General features: G+C 35.1%; 1 protein-coding gene across 5 annotated transcripts in view; it reads left to right on the forward strand.

Moving 5' to 3' along the window:
- RALGPS1 (Ral GEF with PH domain and SH3 binding motif 1) overlaps positions 1–22,497 on the forward strand; it is a 652,627-nt gene that overhangs the window by 157,903 nt on the left and 472,227 nt on the right. The window lies entirely within an intron of this gene.

Below are 22,497 nucleotides of genomic sequence, written 5' to 3' on the forward strand. Positions count from 1 at the left end.
AAAATGATCTTTGACTCATAGTTTGTAAATTATCATTTTTGTGCCCTAGAGAATCAACTAAAAAAACTATTAGAAATAATCCACAACTTTAGCAAAGTTGCAGGATACAAAATAAATCCACATAAATCATTAGCATTTTTATTTATCACTAATAAAATCCAACAGCAAGAGATACAAAGAGAAATTCCATTTTAAAATAACAGTCAATAGTATAAAATATTTGGGAATCTATCTGCCAAGGGAAAATCAGGAGCAAAACTATGAGCAAAACTACAAAACACTTTACACACAAATAAAGTCATATCTAAGCAACTGGAAAAATATCAAGTGCTCTCTGATAGGTCGAGCGAATATAATAAAGATTCCAATGCTCCCTAAACTAATCTATTTATTTAGTGCTATACCAATCAAACTCCCAAGAAAAACTCCCTAGGAAAAACAACAACAAAATTCATCTGGAAAAACAAAAGATCAAGAATTTCAAAGGAATTAATGAAGAGAAAAGCAAATGAAGGTGACCTACCTGTACCAGATCTAAAACTATATTATATAAAGCAGCAGTCATCAAAACCATTTGGTACTGGCTAAGAAATAGAGAAGTTGATCAGTGGAATAGGTTAGGTTCACAACACAAAATAGTTAATGACTATAGCAATCTAGTATTTGACAAACCTAAAGGCCCCAGCTTTTGGGATAAGAATTCACCTAACACCATATACCAAGATAAGGTCGAAATGGGTTCATGATGTGAACATAAAGAATGATATTATAAACAAATTAGAAGAACATAGGATAGTTTACCTCTCAGATTTTTGGAGGAAGAAGGAATTTTGATCAAAGAAGGACTAGAGATCATTATTGATCACAAAATAGATAATTTTGATTATATTAAGTTAAAAAGTTTTTGTACAAACAAAACTAACGCAGACAAGATTAGAAGGGAAGCAATAAACTAAGAAAACATTTTTACATCCAAAGGATCTGATAAAGGCCTCATTTCTAAAATAGAAAACTGACTCAAATTTATAATAGTTCAAGCCATTCTCCAATTGATAAATGGTCAAAGGATATGAACAGACAATTGTCAGATGAAGAAATTGAAAGTATTTGTAGTCACATGAAAAGGTTCTCCAAATCACTATTGATCAGAGAAATGCAAATTAAGACAACTCTGAGATACCACTGCACACCTGTCAGATTGATTATAATGACAGGAAAAGATGATGACAAATGTTGGAGAGGATGTGGGAAAACTGGGACACTAATACATTGTTGGTGGAACTATGAACAGATCCAACCATTCTGGAGAGCAGTTTGAACTATGCTCAAAAAGTTATCAAACTGTACATACCCTTTTTTTCTACTGGGCTTATATCCCAAAGAAATCTTAAAGGAGGGAAAGGGAGCCACATGTTTAAAAATGTTTGTGGCAGCCCTTTTTGTAGTGGCAAGAAACTGGAAACTGAGTGGATGCTCATCAATTGGATAATGGTTGAATAAATTATGATATATGAATGTTATGGAATATTATTGTTTTGTAAGAAATGACCAACAAGATGATTTCAGAGAGACTTGGAGAGACTTACATGAACTGATGCTGAGTGAAATGAGCAGAACCAGGAGATCATTATACACTTCAACAAGAAGACTATACAAAGATCAATTCTGATGGACATGGCTGTCTTCAACATTGAGATGATTCAAACCAGTTCTGCTCGTTCAGGGATGAAGAGAGCCATCTACACCCAGAGAGAGAACCGTGGGAACAGAATGTGGACCATAACATAGCATTCTCACTCTCTCTGTTATTTGCTTGAATTTTGTTTTCTTTCTCAGTTTTTCTTTTCCTTCCTTTCCTTGATCTGATTTTTCTTGTGCAGCAAGATAACTGTATAAATATGTATGTATATATATATATATATATATATGTTAGATTTAACATGTATTTCAACATATTTAACATGTATTGGATTATCTGCCAGCTAGGGGAGAGGGTGGGGGGAAAGAGGGGAAAATTTGGAACAAAAGGTTTTGCAAGGATCAATGTTGGAAAAATTACCCATGCATATGCTTTGCAAATAAATAAATTGATTATAAATAAAAATAAAATATTTTTTTGTGATCTATGTTGGCAAAAAAGGCATCCTAATATAGTGGAATTAATTGAAGAGCCCTGGGCTAGATTCTAGTATTTACAACTTACTAGTCTTGCAATTTTAGGCAAGTCACTTAATTCATTTATTCTATGTTTTCTTCTCTGAAATGGGATTAATGCCTACCCAACAGAATTATTGTGAGGAAAGTTGTTTTTTTTTTTTTTTTTTTTTTTTTTTTTTCTTGAGGCAATTGGGGTTAAGTGACTTGCCTAAGAGTCACACAGCCAGGAAGTGTTAAGTGTCTGAGGTCAAATTTGAACTCAGGTCCTCCTGACTTCAGAGCTATCCACTACCTACCACTACCTATCTGTCCCTGAAGAAAGTTGTTTTTTTTTTTTTTTTTTAAAAGAAAATATTATAGTAATAGGATGAATAGAATCTGGGCCTGAAGTCAGGAAGACTCATTTTCCTGAGTTCAAATATGGCCTCAGACATTAGCCATGTGTGAACTGGAGAAGAAAATAGCAAACCACTCCAATATCTCTGCCAAGAAAATGTCAAATAGGGTCACAGAAAGTCAGACATGACTGAAAATGTCTGAACAACAACAAAATCATAACAAAAGCTATTATTATGAAATAGTTCTGAAGTACCTGCAACCTGCTTGGGGAGCTGTCCAGTAGGCCTTTAGAATTCTCTCAGGCCAACCTGGCCCACCATAGCTGCAATTCTTGTATCTCATCATTTCTCCCTGTCTTATTATAGTAGTCGTAATTATTGCCCCCAGAGTAGACTTTTGTTTATGCTTCTTTTATACAGTTAATTATGAAATGCCATTTATTCTAGTTATTTATGTTTGGATCCTGTAACTATACTAAACTATGAAGTCCCATGAGGGTCTAGGCTTATCTAAACTTTATATCTTCCTCAGACATTGGAAATATACCCTTCACACAGCTGGCATTTAAAATATTTGTGATCTTCAAATGGTAATTTTGACACCATTGAAGCAAAATAAAATAGAATAACAACAACAAACAACTATTAACCTGATTCTTTACACTGTCTTAGAATAATTTCTTTCACTTAGAATAGCCCTACACTGATCAAACCCGGCTTGCCAAAGTTTTTTTTTTTTTTTTAATAGAACAAGGAAAAATGTGTCTGAAAAATGCATTTGTGATAGCTTACTTTCCCATAGGACATCTGCAACCATTATCAGATGGTCAGAATATAAAAACAACTCATGTCATCTGTTCCACTGTGCAACAATCCCTGGAATGTATCAAAAATTGGCTTTACTTTTGAAAGAATTTAGTATAGCTAGGGACTAGCAGATTGTTATCAGAAAGCAAATTACTAGGGGCAATAGGGGAATAGAGGAGTTTTCTTTTTCATTGTAAAATGTTGAATAATAATATTATTCTGATGAATGATTTAATTTAGCAAGTATTATAAGAGTTATGAGAGGATGCAAAACAAAAATACCATCTCTTCTCTCTTGGAGCTTATAGTTTAGTTTTTGTTTGTTTAAGGATTCAGAGATCCTACCTTATTATAGATTCCATAGGCTTCCTTGATATAGAAATGAGAAACATGAGCTCTTGACAAGTTGGTCCCAAGTTTGATATTGTCTAAGGTAGTGATGCAAATAGTAACAGAATTAGTGAGTAGTAGCTATTGCTACCTTTGGTTTTGCATAATAAATCCACAAGTATATGAATGACTACTTGGTACTTGTCAAAATGCTTTCAGTGCTACAGAGATTAAGGAATGGTACTCTACTATCTTGGTTATCAGGAAGAATGTAGTATTCTTTTAAAAATAAAATGAGTGTGTGTGTATGTATGTGTGTGTGTGTGTCTAAAGAAACAGAAGGGAATACTGGGCTGTGATGGGAGGTTGGTGATGGAAGGATGTGATGCAGAGGAAAAAGAGAAAAAAGAAGAATACACGCTTGGAACAACAGAAATATAAGGTCTTCCTGAAGAGATAGAGACCGGACCCTTTGAGAGGGAAATAACTGCTTGTCTTCCAAGAAATAATATGGTACAATTGAGAGGGATCATCCAGTAAGGGTCCAAGGAAGACTCAGAGAAGGTTAGTTACAGACTCCTAACTGAAGGGTTTTGAAGGAACTATTTGTTGAACTGATAGCAATGGAAAAGTTTGCTCATGGCATATATGGGATGTGAGAGAAATTTTATCAAGATCTGTCACATCAAATGACTTCTATCCATTTTTCATGGTTCAGATAGTCACATATGATACTGCCAGAAAGAATTTTAGAAAAATCCTACAGATGATGAAGTCTTGGGCAATAAAATTGAAGGACCTGAAGTACAAGTGGTGTTTTTTTTGGTTGTAAGCTAATTGGAGATAAAAGTTTCAGAAAAGAAATGAAAGTTGAGAAAATGAATAAATTAAGATTAATAATTTAAGAAGATTTGTGATTCCTGAGAAAAGGGTTTGGATTTTTATACCAAGTTTTAAAATATAAGAATAATGTGCTTCTGGCTATTAGAAAGTAAATTTCTTAAGGTCAGAGACTATTTTTGCCTTTCTTTGTGTCTTGAGTTCTTAAGGTAGTACCTGACAGAGAGTAACTAATCAGTTCTTCTTATTGGATTGATTAGTCAGAAAAGTGTGTTTAGCAATGTATGATAAGAATATATTTTGTATATATATTTGTAAATCTAAGCAAAATTGCTTTAAAGTAAAAAAGGAATGCTAGTTGAGGCCTTCCCTCCTTCCTTCTTTCCCGCCTTTCCTTCTTCCTTCTTCTCTCCTTCCTTATCTTCTTCCTTCCTTTACTCCCTCCCTTTCTGTCTTTCTTCCTCTTTCCTTCCTTTTTTCTTTCTTTCCTTCCTACCCTTTTTCCTTCCTTCCCTCCTTCCTTCATTTCTTCCCTCTCTCCTCCCTTCTTTCTTCCTTCCTTCCGTCCATGAAGTAAAAAGTAGAAAGGTATAAACAACACTTATCCAAAGCAGAAGTGGAGTGAAGAATTGTTGTCTGAAACTAAAGGTTTTAGTTGACTGTAAAGTATGAGTTGCTACCATGATAGAGTAGATGCAAACCAGCATAGCTTCAGGCAGCATATAGATTTGGATGGAAAATTGGCCTCAAAGTCCAGGTTTTATCTCTGTACATACTGAACATGTTACCCTGGGCAGCTATCAGTGTTCCAGGCAGCTCTCTAAGCCTATAAGTTGCAAAGAAAAATGCCAACTTATTTTTGCAGAGGGCTTTTTTCCAATCAGCAGTTCTCAGTACTAATGAAATCATAAGCATATCTTTTCCCTATCCCTAAGCTAAATAGGTATCAATAGTTTGATATGACAGTCAAAATTTTTAATGTGGTCTTTTAATATATTAAGAGAAAGACAACTAGAATCTTTTCCCATTAAGTCAGTACCTTCATGCTAATATTAATATCTATTTCCACTATGTTTGTCCAATTTTCTTTCTCCATTAAGAGTATAAGCTCCTTGAGGGTAGGGAGCATATTATTTGCCTTTCTTTGAATGCCTAGCACAATGCCTGATACATTGTAAGTGCTTAATAAATACTTGTTTACTGACTGTATCCTTCATTGATACTTACCAAAAGTATCTTATTCAGTCTGTGCATCAGAAGTAGACTTGAATCTGTTTTTTCTACTCAGTCAGTTGTCTATCTACATTACCTAATACCTTTCATTGTCCCTTTCCTCCTACACACATACACATACCCACCACCCACCCCTACATCATCCCCCCCCCCCAACATATACACAAATGGGTAAGAATACTCTCAGCTCCTTCACTTCTAGACATGAAGACAGTTATAAGAATTTCAGGTAACTCAGTAAATTTACAATACTTGACACAGTACCTGGAACACCATATGTGTATTCTAAATATTTATTATATTTATATTATATAATTAATATATAATATATATTATGTAATGTTTATTAATATATATTAATATATTATATAATATTTATTATTCATTGATATTATTTCATTTAGGAAGCAACTGGTACAGTAAAAAGAGGTTTAAACAAAGTGTTAAGAGACAGACATATGGTTTCTGAATAGGGAGAGACCTCAGGGGACTATCTAGTCCTACCTGTACATGAAGAAGACTTGTCTGCAAGATACCCAAGATCTTCCAATCTTTACCTGAAGACCTTAAATGAGGGAGAATACTAGTAGTTTTATCTAAGCAGCCCATTCTACTTTCAAAGAACTCTCATTTTAAAAAAAATTTTATTTATATTGAGCCTATGTTTACCACTTCGTCACTCATTCTGCTTTCTATGGATGCAAAGACAAAAATCTAATCCCTCTTCTATAATACTTATCATTGGTTTGGGGGCATCCAAACCTGAAAACAACATTCCAGCCAGATCAGTTGCTACATACCTGTAAACCTACCTCTTGAAGAGACTAAGGCTGACTGATCTCTTGAATTTGGGAGTTTTGAGCTACAGTGGGCTATGTCAATATTCACTCTAAATTCAACATTAATGGGTAAGATAGGGTAGGAGAAAACACCAACATGCAGAATGAGGGGAAAACTGGCCCAGATGGGAAATGAAATAGATCAAAATTATTGTGCCAATATGTAGTGGAAATGAACTCATGTATAACCTCTATATTTGTAGCCTGGGACAGGTAGGGAGATTGACTTTTTAAAAAATCCCTCTCCTTCCTTTGTAAAAGCCAATATTCTAGATGTGATAGACTATAACAAGATTGCAGTTCAAAATTGTATTAGTTTTGTTGGTTTATTTTTAGCTATTGTATAATACTATTGACTCATATTGGACTTGTGATCCACTATGATTCATATGATTTGTATTGTACTTCTGATACCTAAGTCCCTTTCAAACAAGGTGCTTTCTAGCCATCCCTCCTCTATTTTTTTATGAAGTTAAATTTTAGAATCAAGGTATAAGACTTTATATTCATCAAAACTGAATTTCACTAGTCTATTGGGAAATTCTCTTAAACTTTCTGAACTTCAGATTCATTATCTGTAAATTAAGGGAGTACCACTAGATAATTTCTATGGTTCCTTCCTCTATATTCAGTGTTCTAAGTTTCTTTCCAGGTCTAATGTTCTGTTTTTTGAGCTACTTTTAAACTCATTATAAATCTTTATGGAATGCATTCATAGAATAATCCTCTTCCCTTCCCCCTGCCCAGAATTTTATTTTAGGTCTTCTGAGAGGCATAATGTTATAGTGGGAAAGAACACTGACCAGAGAAGCAAAAGGCATGAGTTTTAGACCCAATTTTGTCGGTCCATTTCCTCACCACCACTCCACTCCCCCTACACATACTCTCCCATCCTCTCTCATAGAAGAGAACTTCTCAAGAGATATCGTTTTGTTATTGACTTTGTATCCCAGTATTCAATTTAATGCCATAAAGTTATGGACACTTAATAGAAGTTTGTGGGATTGAATTATAAGATAGTTAACCTGAAGGAGAGAAGATTTAGGAGATCTTCAAATATTTTAAGGGCTCACACTTAGAAGAGGAGGCTAAACTTGTTCTCCTTGACCCAAGATGGTGGACTTTGTGGAAATGGCATAGAAAACAGTTTTAGGTAATTGTAAGGAAAACTTTCTTCACAGAAATGTATGAAAATGAAATAGGTTTTCTTAAGAAGTAATGAATTCTTTATTCATAGAGGTATTCAAAGTGATGACTGGGTAAACAAATGTTGAAGATATTGCAGCAGGAACTTATGGCTAGGTATGACGTGAATTAGATAGACTTTGGGATTTTGTGGATTCATGAGCATTCTGTCATGAATATCTGGAAGAATTAGAATAACTTTTCTTATATCGTTCAGTCTTCCTCAGTCCAGCTCACCTCTTTCTATATATCCCACTAAAACACCTTAAGAAGGAAAACCATTAAAGTGGCTGAAAAGCTAAAGGGGAATATCTTACTTAATAGAACTTTTATAGAGAGTCAAATGTTTGTGTTTTATTTCCATAACCTTTGGTATGAAAGCCTACAAAGCATCTTCTGTACAAGTCAGAGCCACAAAGTGTATTTGCCTCTAGATTTCTTTGGAGTTTCACTCTATCTATAACATAGCTTTTTAACCTTTTTTGTATAATTTTTGGGAAGTCTGATGAAATCTACGAGCTTCTCAGAGTAATGTTTTTAAGTCCATAAATGAAAATGGGATTATAAAGAAAATTTATCATATAAAAATACAGTAATTAAAACATGAAATAAAACAAAAGAAGCTGGGTATGATGACATACTTATTATCTCTGCTTCTGGGGGAAGATGATATTTGTAGCTCACTTTACTTGGGAGTTCTGAATTATGGTAGCACTAAAGCCAGTTAGGTGTCTGCACTAAGTCTGACACCAATATGGTGACCCTGAGTGGTGGAGGCTACCTAAGGAAAAGCAGGTTGGAAATGGAACAGAGCAAAGCTTCCATGTTCATCAGCAGTGTAATTGGATCCTGGAGTAACTACTATTGTCTTTCCAGTCAATTCAAGTCTGGAATGACCCAGTGTCCACACACACACACACACACACACACACACACACACATACACATACACACATGGTGGGGGGGAGGAAGAGAGAGAGAAAGAAAGAGATAAATAGAAGAGAGAGAGAAAGGGAAAGGGGGAGAGTGAGAGGAAGAAGGAAAGGGAAAGGAAGAGGAGAGGGAGGGAGGAAGGAGAAAGGAAAGGAGGGAGGAAAGGAAATATGGGGAGAGAGAGAGGGAGAGAGAGAAAGGGAGAAAAGAGGGGGAAAGGAAAGAAAGAGGGAGAGAGAAAGAGTGAGTGTGTTCATATATTCAAAATTAAAAATCATTGATCTATGCTAACTAGTCTGGTTCCTTACCCTGTATTCTTCCAATCCTTGCTGCCTGACCTTCTAAATTATGACTTGTGAGCTCAGCTATGCTATTGACCTGGAAGAATTCTGTTAGTCTCAGTTGGGGGAGGGTTGGACATTTTAGTCAGGGAGGAGTGATATGGATAGAATAATCCCTCTGTCAGTAGTGTTTAGGTTCACAGAATGTTAGAGTTACAAGGGATTTTAGAGATCATTTACTCTAATCCCCAGATTATACTGTGTTAAAAGTCTGAAGCCTAGATATAAGATGGAGCTTGTTTTATATCAATAGTGTTAAGTATCAGAACTAGGATTTAACAACAGATCTTTTTGACTTAAAATCTTACCTTTCATTTGTTGATTCTTCTTTGATCACTGGCTGAGTTTCTAGTCTTGTTTGTTTACCTAGTGGCTGTATCTCTGGTTATTCTTATATGGACTCCCAAATACCAAAAGCTTTCCCACTTCAGTTCCCTGCTGATCTTCTTCTCTATCATGATTGAATTGGTCCCTGGAATCTTGGATGCAATTTTCAACTTGGTTAATTGCTCATATGCTCTTCTCCTCCTCCCCCTCTTCATCCACCTCTATTCTCTTCCTCTTTCACACTGTTCTTCTCCTTCTCCACTTCTCCTTCTCCTTCTCCTTTCAACCAAATAATTTGCCCAGGATCACACAGCTAATAAGTGTCAAGTGTCTGAGGTGGGATTTGAACTCAGGTCCTACTGACTCTAGTAGTACTCTATCCACTGTGCCACTTAACTGCCCCCTGCTTATATATTCATCCTTTGGATTCCTTGATTTAGCATTTCAAGATCTCTATATATCATTTATCTCTTAACATCCTTTGCCTAATTGACTTTTGGCCTACTTACTATTCTCCAAACTCAGAGTCCTATCTCCTTCATCTGTTCACAGCGTCTCCTCATGTCTAAAATTCACTGCCTTCTCATTCCTGCCTCTTAGAATCCCTTGTTCCCATGAAGTCATAGGTATGTGTTACTTCTTCTGGGAAGCCTTTTTGGTTTCCCTTGTGGTTAGGATGTTTGTTTCTCAAATTATCTTTTATTTACTTGTTTGAGTACAAATTGCATCACCCCAGTATAAGATTCTTGTTTTTCAATTTGCCATTTTACCCCCAATATTTTGATTATATTACAGATTTAGGAAGTACTTTTTGAGTTGAAGGAGGGAGTAAATAATGTATAATTTAGATAGCTATATGTTAAAAAAAAATCTTTTAAAAATGCTCCATTAGTCATAAACATAATTTTCACCCTGCAATTCAAGTTGTTTTCAATAAATTAATTATATATTAAAAAAAAAAAACTACAAAGAAGGGTAAAGTCCAGAAAGAACTAAGACATTAAATAATGAAAGGACTTTTCATACTCTGGAACAATAAAGGAGTAGAGTCATTGCTCAGGGAAGAGAATGTCAGGTGAACATATGAGAGGATGAAGGCAGAACTAATTTCCCAATTTCTATTTTGTTTTTGTTTTCCATTATGTGAAATAGTACTGAAATTTGGAAGACCAGAACTACTACATAAAGAAATGGAAGCCCAGTGTGGATGAGAAAATGACTAAATGTGTTCATTGGGATGTGGCTCCCCAAAAAGTGAACATAATGTTAGACTGAATTAATAGAAGCCAGTTGTACAGAATGAGAGATGTGTCCATGTCTTCTGCCATATTTAGAATGCAGCATCGAGCTCTGGACACTAAGTTTTGAGAGTTGTGCTAAAAGTTTGAAAATATCTTTCATATACCTTTCTCCCTTTGACTTCTCCGGGCATATTTAGATGGTGGAAGAAAGAAAAGGGATCAGTGTAGAAGACAGAGACAGATCTTGATTATGTGGTGACAGTAGGCTAGAATAGGACATAGTCATATTGAGATCTAGGTGCTCCTGGATTATAACATTCGATTGATAATTCCATGCACTCAATGTACTCAGAGTGAGTCTACAATGCATTTTCCTATTTATTTCCTTCTCTGGTATGAATCCAACTTTTTACTTAAGTTAGTTTAATAAAATGGGAATCCATTTGCTTTCTTTGAGTAATGTTATTAAGTATAATTATAAAACTGAACATCCTAATTTTCTTTTGTTATTTTAAATTATTTATTATGAAATTAAATGGTAACAGAGTTGTGGAATCAATGAATGTTGGCGGTAGAAGAATATAGGCTGTTTAGGACAAAGAACACAGTTTGTCAGAACTAGAAGGGACTTGAGAATGTAGAATGCTAGGATGTTAGAGTAGTAAGGCACATTAAATTAGAATGTGAGAAAATAAAACAGAATGTTAGAGCAGGAAGTCTTAATTTTTCAGAAGGAGAGACTGACATCCTGAGCATTTAAGTGACTTTGCTGAGATCATATAGCTTATAAATTTCAGAATCACAGTTCTCGTTCAGGTTTTCCAAGTTGGATATTCTTTCTATTATACCAGAGCCTTAACTGGAAATTTTGTCACTAGAACAAAAAGAATAAATGTTTCTTTAAAATCAGCTTTGTAATTCAAGAGAAAGGGAAAAAAAAAGGAAATAATACAAGAAGTGATGAAGAAAACTTTGATTGAGGGAGAATTAATTGCTATGGTGGCTTACAGATGGCTGTTAACAATATGTACCATCTGGGAGTTTCCCATTTTAACTAATTGTTCTTGCTAACTAGGTGCTAAGCAAAGTTGTTTCCACACTGTCAAAGGAATGCACTGACTGCCAACTCATAAATGTAATAACTTTTAAAGTTTCAGTTTTTAAAAATACTTATCTTTATTTTTCCTTCCTCTAAGTTTTGATGTCCTAGAGCAAAGCTGTCCTCCTTCTCTAACCTAATCTCCCCTCCTCTCATGAGTCTTAGTAAACTTAGTAATAGGGGACCCTTTAATAATTGAAACTTAGCAAATATCTATGCTATTATTTGGTTACATTTTTATGTAGGAATAATAATAATTGCAGCCAACATTTATATAGTACTTACTGCATGTCAAGCATTGTGCACTAAGCACTTTATAAATATATCATTTAATCCTCACAATAACACTGGGAGGTAGGTACTATTATAATCCCTATTTTACAGATGGGGAAATGAGGCAAACTAAATTAATAAGTGTATGAGGCTGGATTTGAACTCACATTTTCCTGATTCTAAGCATAGGGCTCTATTTATTGTACCAACTGACTGCCTATGTGGCCCATTCCATTATTTTTTCTTCCCCTTTTATGTTTGCATTTTTTTTCATTCTATTATTATTTAATGTGTTTGTTGTTTTTCTGATTGTTTTCTTTTTTTCATTATTTCATAAAAATATTTCCAGTTTTCTTATATTCCACATATTTGTTGTCCTTAATTATATTACAGGATTCCATTACATTGATGCAACATAAATTTGTTCATCCATTTCCTGATTTTTAGGCATGAAGGTTTTCATAGCTTTTTTCTTACAATGAAAAAATGTTGGCATGAGCATCTTAGGATAGGTAAATTTTTGCTTTTGTTTGATAATGTTCTTTGACTATAATGGAATTATTGGGACATGCTTTTTATTTTTTACAATTCTTGCATTTACTACCATATTTCTCTTAAAAAGATTCTACCAATTTGCAGTTTTACTAACAATGTATGAGATAAGCTACTTTTCCATATCCCTTCCAACATTGAGTTTTCTCATTTTACTTTTTTCCTTATTATGTATGAAATAATTCTTCAGAGCTGTCTTATTTGCATTTCCTTGATTCCCCTTCAACACCAACTATTTCTATCATTTTATCATGTTTGCAAATTTGATGGATATGAAGTGAAAACTCACATTTGTTTTAATTTGCATTTTCCTATTATTAGTGATTCAATGCATTCTTTCATATGGCCATGGATAGTTATAGTTCTTTGGAAAACTGTTCCTATCTTTTGACTACTTCTCTTTTGGAGAATGGATGTATTGTATGTTTTAGATGCCAAGTTTTTGTTGGTTATATATTCTATAAATATTTTTGCAGTCTGTTAATTTTTTTCATCCAAATATATATATACATATATGTATATATATATATGTATTTGTTCTACATACTTAATTTTACTTTTATGTAATCTATTCCACCTTGCCTCCTATAATTTCTTCAATAGATACAAATTCATCTCCTCCCCAAAGTTAAAGGAAATAAAATTCCTTTTTTTCCTTCCTCTTTTATGTTTCTTTTTCATATTTACTTTGTGATCCAGTTGGATGTGGGATTGGACTGGATAATTTCTAAGGCTTTCTATAATTCTAAATTCTGTGATTCTCCCAATAAAGAAGATAAGGCTTAGAGATTAATTGACTGTCCCATAGTCACATGGTTAGAACATCACAGTATTATGAAGAGAATGCTGGATCTGAATCTAGGAGATGTGGGTTCATATTTCAGCTCAAAGAAATTCTTACAATGTGACTGTGTATACTTTTTTTTTAAATTTCATTTTCCCAACCTGTCAAATGGGAACAAAAATCTTTATATTCCTTACCTCTCAAATTTGTTCTGATAAAGGCATTTTTTTTTTAGTTTAAAGCACAATAGAAATAGGATTTATTAATGTAACAATAAAATAGGCAGGTAAGCCAGTAACTAACCTTTAGAGTAGAGGTACTGGGGGCACATCTTTGGGGAGTTAAGATTTTAGTCCCTAAAAGAGATTTAGGGAAAACAAAGCAGAATCTGATGTTAGACTAATAGAGACACAAGGATGGGGGGGTTTATGTAAGACATGAATTAGTCAATGATTTGAGATGGATAGGGGATTTAGTGAACATAAAACAGAAAACAAAGTAATACTGTAATTAGCAATCAATAAAATTGACTTAATGCTGAGCTTTCTTACCTAGGGGAGTATTGAGGGTAGGGAGTGTCAAGTCCACTCCCATTCCCCATGCTTTGTGATTTAGATCAGGTTATATATAGGTCCTTCATCTTTCGTATCTAAGGGCCAGATTGGATTCACAGCCAGCAGTAGATTCACCAATCTGTGGGAAGATTGATGGCAGGGGTAGGGAGACAACTAGGCTGGTCATTACAATGTGAGGAATGGATTCTTGTGTTTTATCATTCATATACTTATAATTTCTGGGCCTTTACGCCTTTTTGAAACGAATATATACACACTTCTGTGTGTATGTATGTGTGTATATGTGTATATGTGTGTTTATACATACTTATTATTATGTATGATATTATACATATTTATTACGTATGTACACATCTGTTAGCTATCGATCTCTTAAATATGTTTAAAGCTAAAGCTTAAAACTGCACTAACTTTTTGGAACTTCTTGTATTGTCTCCCCAATTAGAGTTCCTTAAATACGGAGACTATCTTTTCTTCTCCTTCTGTTTGTGCCATCAATGTTTGGCACATTCTAAGCACTATTTTATTCATTCATTCATTGTCAATAGGGGAAGCAAAATTGATTTTCTCTGGTGGTCCTGTCCATACCCATGTTACATTGGCTAAAGAATAAACTGACCAATCATAAACCTTATCTTCCTCTGCCACACAATGGGGACACAATCTGTCTCTTAGAATCTTTTTTTTTTTTTAATTTAGAATTTTTTTTCCATAGTATATATGCATGAGTAATTTTTTTATAATATTATCCCTTGTATTCATTTTTCCAAATTATCCCCCCCTCCCTCTACACCCTCCCCCCAATGATAGGCAATCCCATACATTTTACATATGTTACAATATAACCCAGATACAATATATGTGTGTAAATACTATTTTCTTGTTGCACATTAAGTATTAGATTCCGAAGGTATAAGTAACCTGGGTAGATAGACAGTAGTGCTAACAATTTACATTCAATTCCCAGTGTTCCTTCTCTGGGTGTAGTTATTTCTGTCCATCATTGATCAACGGGAAGTGAGTTGGATCTTCTCTATGTTGAAGATTTCCACTTCCATCAGAATACATCCTCATACAGTATTGTTGTTGAAGTGTACAGAGATCTTCTGGTTTCTATTCATATTCACTTCAGCATCAGTTGATGTAAGTCTCTCCAAGCCTCTCTGTACTTCCTCCTGCCTGGGTCATTTCTTACAGAGCAATAATATTCCATAACCTTCATATACCATAATTTACCCAACCATTCTCCAACTGATGGACATCCATTCATCTTCCAGTTTCTAGCTACAACAAAAAGAGCTGCCACAAACATTTTGGCACATACATGTCCCTTTCTGCTCTTTAGTATTTCTTTGGGATATAAGCCCAATAACAGCAATGCTGGGTCAAAGGGTATGCACAGTTTGATAACTTTTTGTGTCCCTTAGAATCTTAAAAATGTTAAGCTAGAAGGTATATTGGAGTATAGAAGTCATTTAATAAATTCTTACTGATTGACTAATACAGGGTATAGACTATTAGAGCTAAAGTGATTAGAACCTAGAACATGAGAAAATAAAGTCTATATGATTAGAATTGTAGAGAAACAGTATCAGAGTGAAAAGAGATTCTAGAACAAAGGATTAGAACAAGAGTACAGAATATATAACTTGTAAAACATAAAGCAAAAACCTATGATGTAGAAATAACATTTAAGACTATTTAATACACCCTTTGGTCATGTGTCTGGGTCCTTTGAGAGTATGGACTTTACCATTGGGAGGTCTTATGGATGAAGCACATAGCCAGACAGCTGTGCAGATAATCTAGGAGCTACAAGATGATTGCACAAGGTTCATACTCCCAGAACTGTGGATGAAGACGTTTTGAGTAAAAAGTCTTGAATTAGGAAAAATCAATTGACTAGAATGGGGAAGGCGGGAGTTAGGCTAAAGGTACTTCTTCCAAAGAAGAAATACTATATAATCCAGATTTTCTCTTTTAAAAATATTTCTGCAAGTTTTCAAGTGAGTGATTCATTTCAGGAGAACTTTAGCATTGGCTTAAGAAAAGAAAAAGAGCCGTCAGCTTTCTGTCTGAGAGTGATTTTACTTTTATTGACACAACTCTGTTTTCCAGAAAGGAAAAGCTCATGCAGTTTCATGTACTTGGCAAGAATAGGTCTGGGGTAAGCCCTGCCCATGGGCAAAGAGGGTTTTGTTTCCCAGCCCTCCCACCTGGGAGATAGAGGAGTGGAGGCAGAACTAACCTTCTGTCCCTCCTTCTCATTCATCACACAATAAACTTTTTGCTGGGAGGTATAGATGAAAAGGAAAGCGTACGTTATAAAAAATATACTTTAGAGGAAACTTTCCAAGTAGCCATGTGGCTGAGGGTTCCAAGGTAGACCTTTAAGCACTTAGTACCAGACATTGAAGAAAGTCTGTTACCTCTTTGTTTCTGGGAAGCCTCACCTGAGTATAGTATCTAGCGCTGGAGGGCAGAATCATGAGGTGAATTTATTAAGATAACCATTTCAAAGGGATAAACGAACAAGATTTATGCCTGGGTTGAAAAATCAAATGCCCAAATATAGAATAGCAGAGATATAACTACACAACATTGGCATACATACATACACACGCACACACACACACACACACATATATATATACATATATAGCATGGGGCTTTTAGTGCAATTAATATGAGACAGCAGTGTGTATATGGTAGCCAAAATCTAGTGTGATCTTAAGCTGTATTGAAAGAAATAGTTTCCTTTATAATCATAACTAGAATTTATATAGGACTTTAAGCTTTACAAAATCTTTTATATGTGTTATCTTATTTAAACCTAACAACCTTTTGAGGTAGTTGCTATTATTATCCTTGTTTTTTACATAAGCGTAAACTGAGGCTGACAGAGGTTAAAAGTAATATCCAAAATTGAACAGGTACCTGTGTCTTCTGTATACTAGTATATAAAGAGTCTAAAGATAATCCCTGTCCTCAAGGGTAGCTCACAATATAATGGGGGAAACAATAAGTGAACAAATGAGTACAGATAAGCTATCTATGGGATAGAGAGGCAATAATTAAAAAGAGAGAAGGCACTAAGCTTAATAGGAGTTAGGAAAGGCTTCCTGTAGAAGATGGGATTTTAGTTGCTATTTAAAGGAAGCCAGGCAAGACAGCAGTCAAAGATGAGGAGGAAGAGTATTCCAGTGATGGAGGACAACTAGCGAAAATGCCTAGAGCCAAGAAATGAAGTATCTTATTCATGGAACAGCCAGGAGGCCAGTGTCATTAGATCAAAGAGTACATGGTATGGAGTAAGGTATTAAAAAGACTGGAAAAGTAGTGGACTATATAACAGGGGACTTTGAATGCCAAACAGAAGATTTTATTTTTAATTCTGATGGTTATAGGAAGCCACCAGAGTTTGAGTAAGGGGACTATGTGAGTTGGTCCAACCTACTCAATATAAAGAAAAACATAACATTTAGAGCTGTATAAATAAGGAATGAGTTGTCTGGATAGTCGATGGTAGAAAATCACTTATTAAGGTTATTGTAAAAAGGTTATGTTGGTTTGATTACTTTCCATTTCATAGAGTCTTTGATTCTATAGGGGTTTCCTTACTTCTGAGAAGAACAACCTCTACAAAGATTTATGGAAAATATGCAATCATTTTCTTAGACTCACAGTTAATTGTAGGATGAAATAGAAGGTGCATAGAAAAGAAAGCCTCAAAAGCAAGGAGGAGATGAGAAGAATGGTGCTGCCAGATAAAGCCATGCCACCAAAATGGGCTATATTATTAATAAGTTCTCAATTATAATTTATTTCAACAAATAAAAAATATTCAATATCTGCTGTGTGCAAAGCTGGGGAAAATAAATTAAAAATGTTAAGTTGCAGCCTCTGCTCTCATGAAGCTCATGATTTAGCACAGTTTATTGACTTAATATAAAGCAGCATCTTCAATTAGTATGGACTTTATCCTAAGTCTTATATGCAAATGTCTCACATCGGTAATAAAGCTCTACAGTGTTCTTAGGAAAAAACAACAAAAAAACCAAAATATTCAGATCAAGACTTCTCTAATTTGTGTTTAAGTGTTTGGGGTTTCTGAAATGATTGGTGAATCCAAAAGGAGTTTAAGATTTTATATAGATCTTTCTCAAGGAATTCAATGCCACAATTTGGCAAGAAAAGACCAAACTACCAAAGAAAAAAAAAAATGTAATTGCAAAGAAAATGTCCCCTCCCCCAAATACTGTCCTCCTGGAAATACCAGTAAGTTCCTGCTGTTTCAATTAAAAAAGGAGAGGGGAGTGTTGGAGGCCAGGCCCACCCCTGTGCTTTGCACTTTCTTTTTTCTTTTCTGAACTTAGGCCCCATGGACAATGTGTCTAAGTCAGCATTTATTGAATTAATTTAACCAGAGAACATATTGTGTCTTGAAAATATGTTAAAGGAACTCATCAGTGTTGCTTTTGTCGAGGTGGGGGTGGGAAGGAAGAAGCTTTGGAATTATTGGGACTATTTTGGAGCAAAATAGAGAAAAAGTAAACCTATTTTTCCATGCTCAAGATGGGCTACATCTAACAAATGTCACCCTTATTCCAAAAATTCTTATTGTATTAAGAACCCTAGTACATTTTAGGGAAATTTCCCCTCTTTTGGTTTGTAGTTCCTATACAGGAAATCTGGGGGAATATAGTTGTAATACCCTGATGTCTTCTCACCCCCCACCTCCCTCCACCCCAGTATGCTGAAATAGTCATCAGTTCACAATATCATAAAATAAAGTTTTATTAAAACAAAAGAACAAAGGTTAGTGTGGAAAAGGTGGAGGTGGGGGGAAGACTAGACATTGTTGAATGAACAGCAATTAGCTCCAAAGATTTCTATAAATCTTTAAAAGTTACTTTTAGGGGACAGTTAGTTGGTGCAATGAATAGAGCACCAGCCCAGAAGTCAGGAGGACCTGAGTTCAAATTTGGTTTCAGACACTTAACACATCCTAGCTGTGTGACCCTGGGCAAGTCACTTAACCCCAATTGCCTCAGGGGGAAAAATGTTACTTTCAGTTTTGATGACTTTTCTAGGGTAGGCCTTTTCTTCCCTTCACCCCCAAATCTTTTTTTGGCTGACAATTGCCTATTACTCCTGCTGAGGGAGAAATTGGGATTGCCTGTCTTCCCTTCCTCATTTTCATATTCTTTATGACTCTTTCCAAGATTCTCCATGTTTCAGTGAAATTTGCCCTGTCTCTAATCCTTAGGGCCCCTCCTTCCTTCCCTTCTGTTCATTTGTCTAAAATTGATTGTTTCTTGCCCTTTCTCCCCATATCAATCTTCACCTATTGAAGTCTCTCTCTCTTCAAGGCCCAGTGAAGGTGCCATCTCTTCCATGAAGCCATTCTTGATTTCCCCATTTAAAAATGCTTTCACCCCTCCTCAAATTAATTTTTGCCCTTTGTTGCATTGGTTTGAATTGAAGTTGCAAAATCTGAAATGTGATATTTTGCTTATATATACATATATTTGTACATATATATGTATGTAGAGGATGTAATCAGGTAAAGCCTGGTTTGAATTCATGAGTTTAAATGAGAAGGTCTTTAATCTGATCTGAGCCATTGGGCTAGAACCTACAAAAGGGAGAAGATAAATCTTCCAAATATTCGAGATTCAGAGCTAAGTGTTGACAGACTGAAGTGAAGTTGAATACATCAGAGAGTGGAAGCCTGCTTATCCAAACATTTTTCCTTCAGGAACTGCTTCATATTAGTGCCTAGAGGTAGTAGGAGAACAGTGAGTTCCTGAGTCCAAACTCCTAGAGAGCAGAGGAGGAATTTGCTTCAGACATCATGAGTTCTTGTGAAAAAGCAATCCTAAGTAAAAATGTCCATTTCAGGGGATCTGAAAACATAGGGTAAAGTCTGGAGTACTATATTGGTTCCTGAAGAGGTGGGGTTCACTGAAGGTTGAAGAGTCATGTATTAGTCTCAGGATCTCTATCACAGAAAGGTTTTATATATCTAGAGACCTCTTTAGTTCCTTGAGGAGAATAGTCTTTTGTGAGTCCTTTGTCAGTGTGTTGCATTTTCTGTAGGATGAAATAAAGGCTATCCTATTTCTGATATATGTTATTAATTCAAGTTCTTGCACAGAACTTTTCTACTCACGTCTCTGGAGACCTAGACATTAGATTCCAATTGAGATCTGGAATAGGGGTAAAATAAGGTAAATGTTGAGGTTTCTATAATCCTGAATAAGCATAGGGACAACAACAACAATAACAACAAAAAGGATTTGTGAGAAGCCTTTAGGATTGAACCTTATTCATGCAAATCCAGAATTTATATTCTAGGCCACAGTTTACTTACTTAAATCCTAATGCATTGTGTATACACACACACACACACACACAATTATAAATTGTCCACAGGTTTTTTTTTTTGTTTGGTTTTTTTTTTTAATATATCAGATAGACTTGGTCTACATTTAGTACAGATTAGTAGTTATTTGTTTTATCTTCTATTTGACTGGAAACTTTCGGACAAGAGTGCCTCAATCTTATCTATGTACCTAAAACAAAGATTTCCCACTATAGGCATTTGTATTGTTTGTTGAACAGATCCCATTCAGTATTTTGATTTGAAAGTGCTGACTAGGGTGCCCAGGATGTCACTAAAGGATTCAGTTCAAGACTTTTTTTTTTTTTTAAAGTCTTTATACTGTCTTTTATTATTATAGTACAGAATGCAAAAGGAAGCCAATTTATCTTGAAATATATTTATCAAAATGTTAAAAAAAAAAATCATGGACCCCCTTTAATCTAGCCATAGACTCTTTCAGGGTCTGTAGACATTAGATTAAGAACAGCTGGTCTAGATTATCTCAAAGGTTACTTTCAGCTTTTAATCCCATAATGTTATTAAGTTTATTTGTCCAAAGTTGAACAGTCAGTAATGGCTAGACCTAGAATACATATAAACTCCTCTGTTGAGCATTTAAGTCCCTCATCATATGATTCCCTCTCAATTTTTAGACTTATATACCTTATTCTCTTTTATGTACTCTGCATTTACATAGGAGGAAACTGAGGTCCAGAAAGGGGAAGTACTTGTTTCTTACACATGAAGAGCCAGAAATGTCCTTTACTTATGATAGAAGTTATGTGCCTTGTCCAAGGTCACACATTTGGTATCTGGGGATGGATTTGAACTGATGATCCCAGACCTGTCAATTTATTCACTTTGCCATTTAGCTGCTTCAGATTTGGTAATTAAAAGGCTACTCTGATACAGAGCAGTACTCAAATACAGGGTGCCTGACTCTAATGGTAGCGTATTTGCCACAAGGTATTTTTGCAGATTAAAGCATGTGCTGTAGGAGCATTTTAAAATTTCCTTCTATCCCAGAGTAGGAAGTAGACTTGAATAATTAAAAAGTTCTAAATTCAAATCCCTGCTCTGCAGTTATTTATTGCCCTATGACCTTGGATATGCTACTTCCCCTTTCTGGACCTCAGTTTCCTCCTATGTAAAATAAGAGAGTTAGACTACAGGATTTCTAAAGTGTCTGTTCCAATTCCAGATGCTGAGTGAGGGTGTGCATGGTGTAAACTTGTGTTTCCTGTGTGGAAATTGTTGACTTTGGGAAAGAGGGCTGGCCATTCCTTTCTTTACTCCTAGCTTTCTTTGAGGTATCACGCTTCTCTGTAACAGAGAAGGATTACTTCACATAGGGGCACCGCTGGCCACTAGTAGATTTTTTTTTTTTTCAATTGGCTTTTGTTGCATGGTAACAGCTGTTTCTAATATGTGCATAGTTGAAAAAGCATTTGGGATTGGGGGAGTAATACTCAAAGAGAATTGCATCATCCACAAGAACTCTAAATCTATAACTTCTGAGAGCAGCTGATAATTAGAGGATTTGTTGAAACAGTAGCAGCTTTAAATGTCTTGTTTTTCTATAGAAATGAATTTGAGTAATAGCAATGTAAGATGAATTGCATTGATGCACTCAGCTTTATCTTTCATGAGGCCCACATTAGGGCTGACTTCACATGAAGTGAGTATTTCCAGACATTTGACTCAAAACAGTTGTCCTGAAATATTTCTCTCTGTCTGGACAAGTGATTCATAGCCTTTGTGAAGTTGTAAGTCGCTATTGTGACATACACATTGCTCCATTCTTGCCCCCTCTCCAGAAAGCTATACTGTATATATTTTTAAAGTTAAAGTGAATTATAATTTTGTTTAAAAAATTATACACATCCAAAGAGAAAATTGAAGTCTTGACTGAAGTATCAACAAGCTAGGTTTATAAATCATAGGAGACTTCCTAGGACTATCAGATTTAGAGCTTCGGGGCGGCTAGGTGGCGCAGTGGATAGAGCACCAGCCTTGAAGTCAGGAGAACCTGAGTTCAAATTTGGTTTCAGACACTTAACACTTCCTAGCTGTGTTACCCTGGGCAAGTCACTTAACCCCAACTACCTCACCAAAACAAAACAAAACAAAAACAAAAGCAAAAACAAAAAACAGATTTAGAGCTTCAAGGAACTTTAGAAATGATATAATCAATCTGGTTTAACTCCTTCATTTTAAACAGATATTTATTGAATTTTGTCAGATAGCCACTTGTT

The sequence above is a fragment of the Sminthopsis crassicaudata genome, chromosome 2 (genome assembly GCF_048593235.1).
Source record: "Sminthopsis crassicaudata isolate SCR6 chromosome 2, ASM4859323v1, whole genome shotgun sequence".
Taxonomy (NCBI): Eukaryota; Metazoa; Chordata; class Mammalia; order Dasyuromorphia; family Dasyuridae; genus Sminthopsis; species Sminthopsis crassicaudata.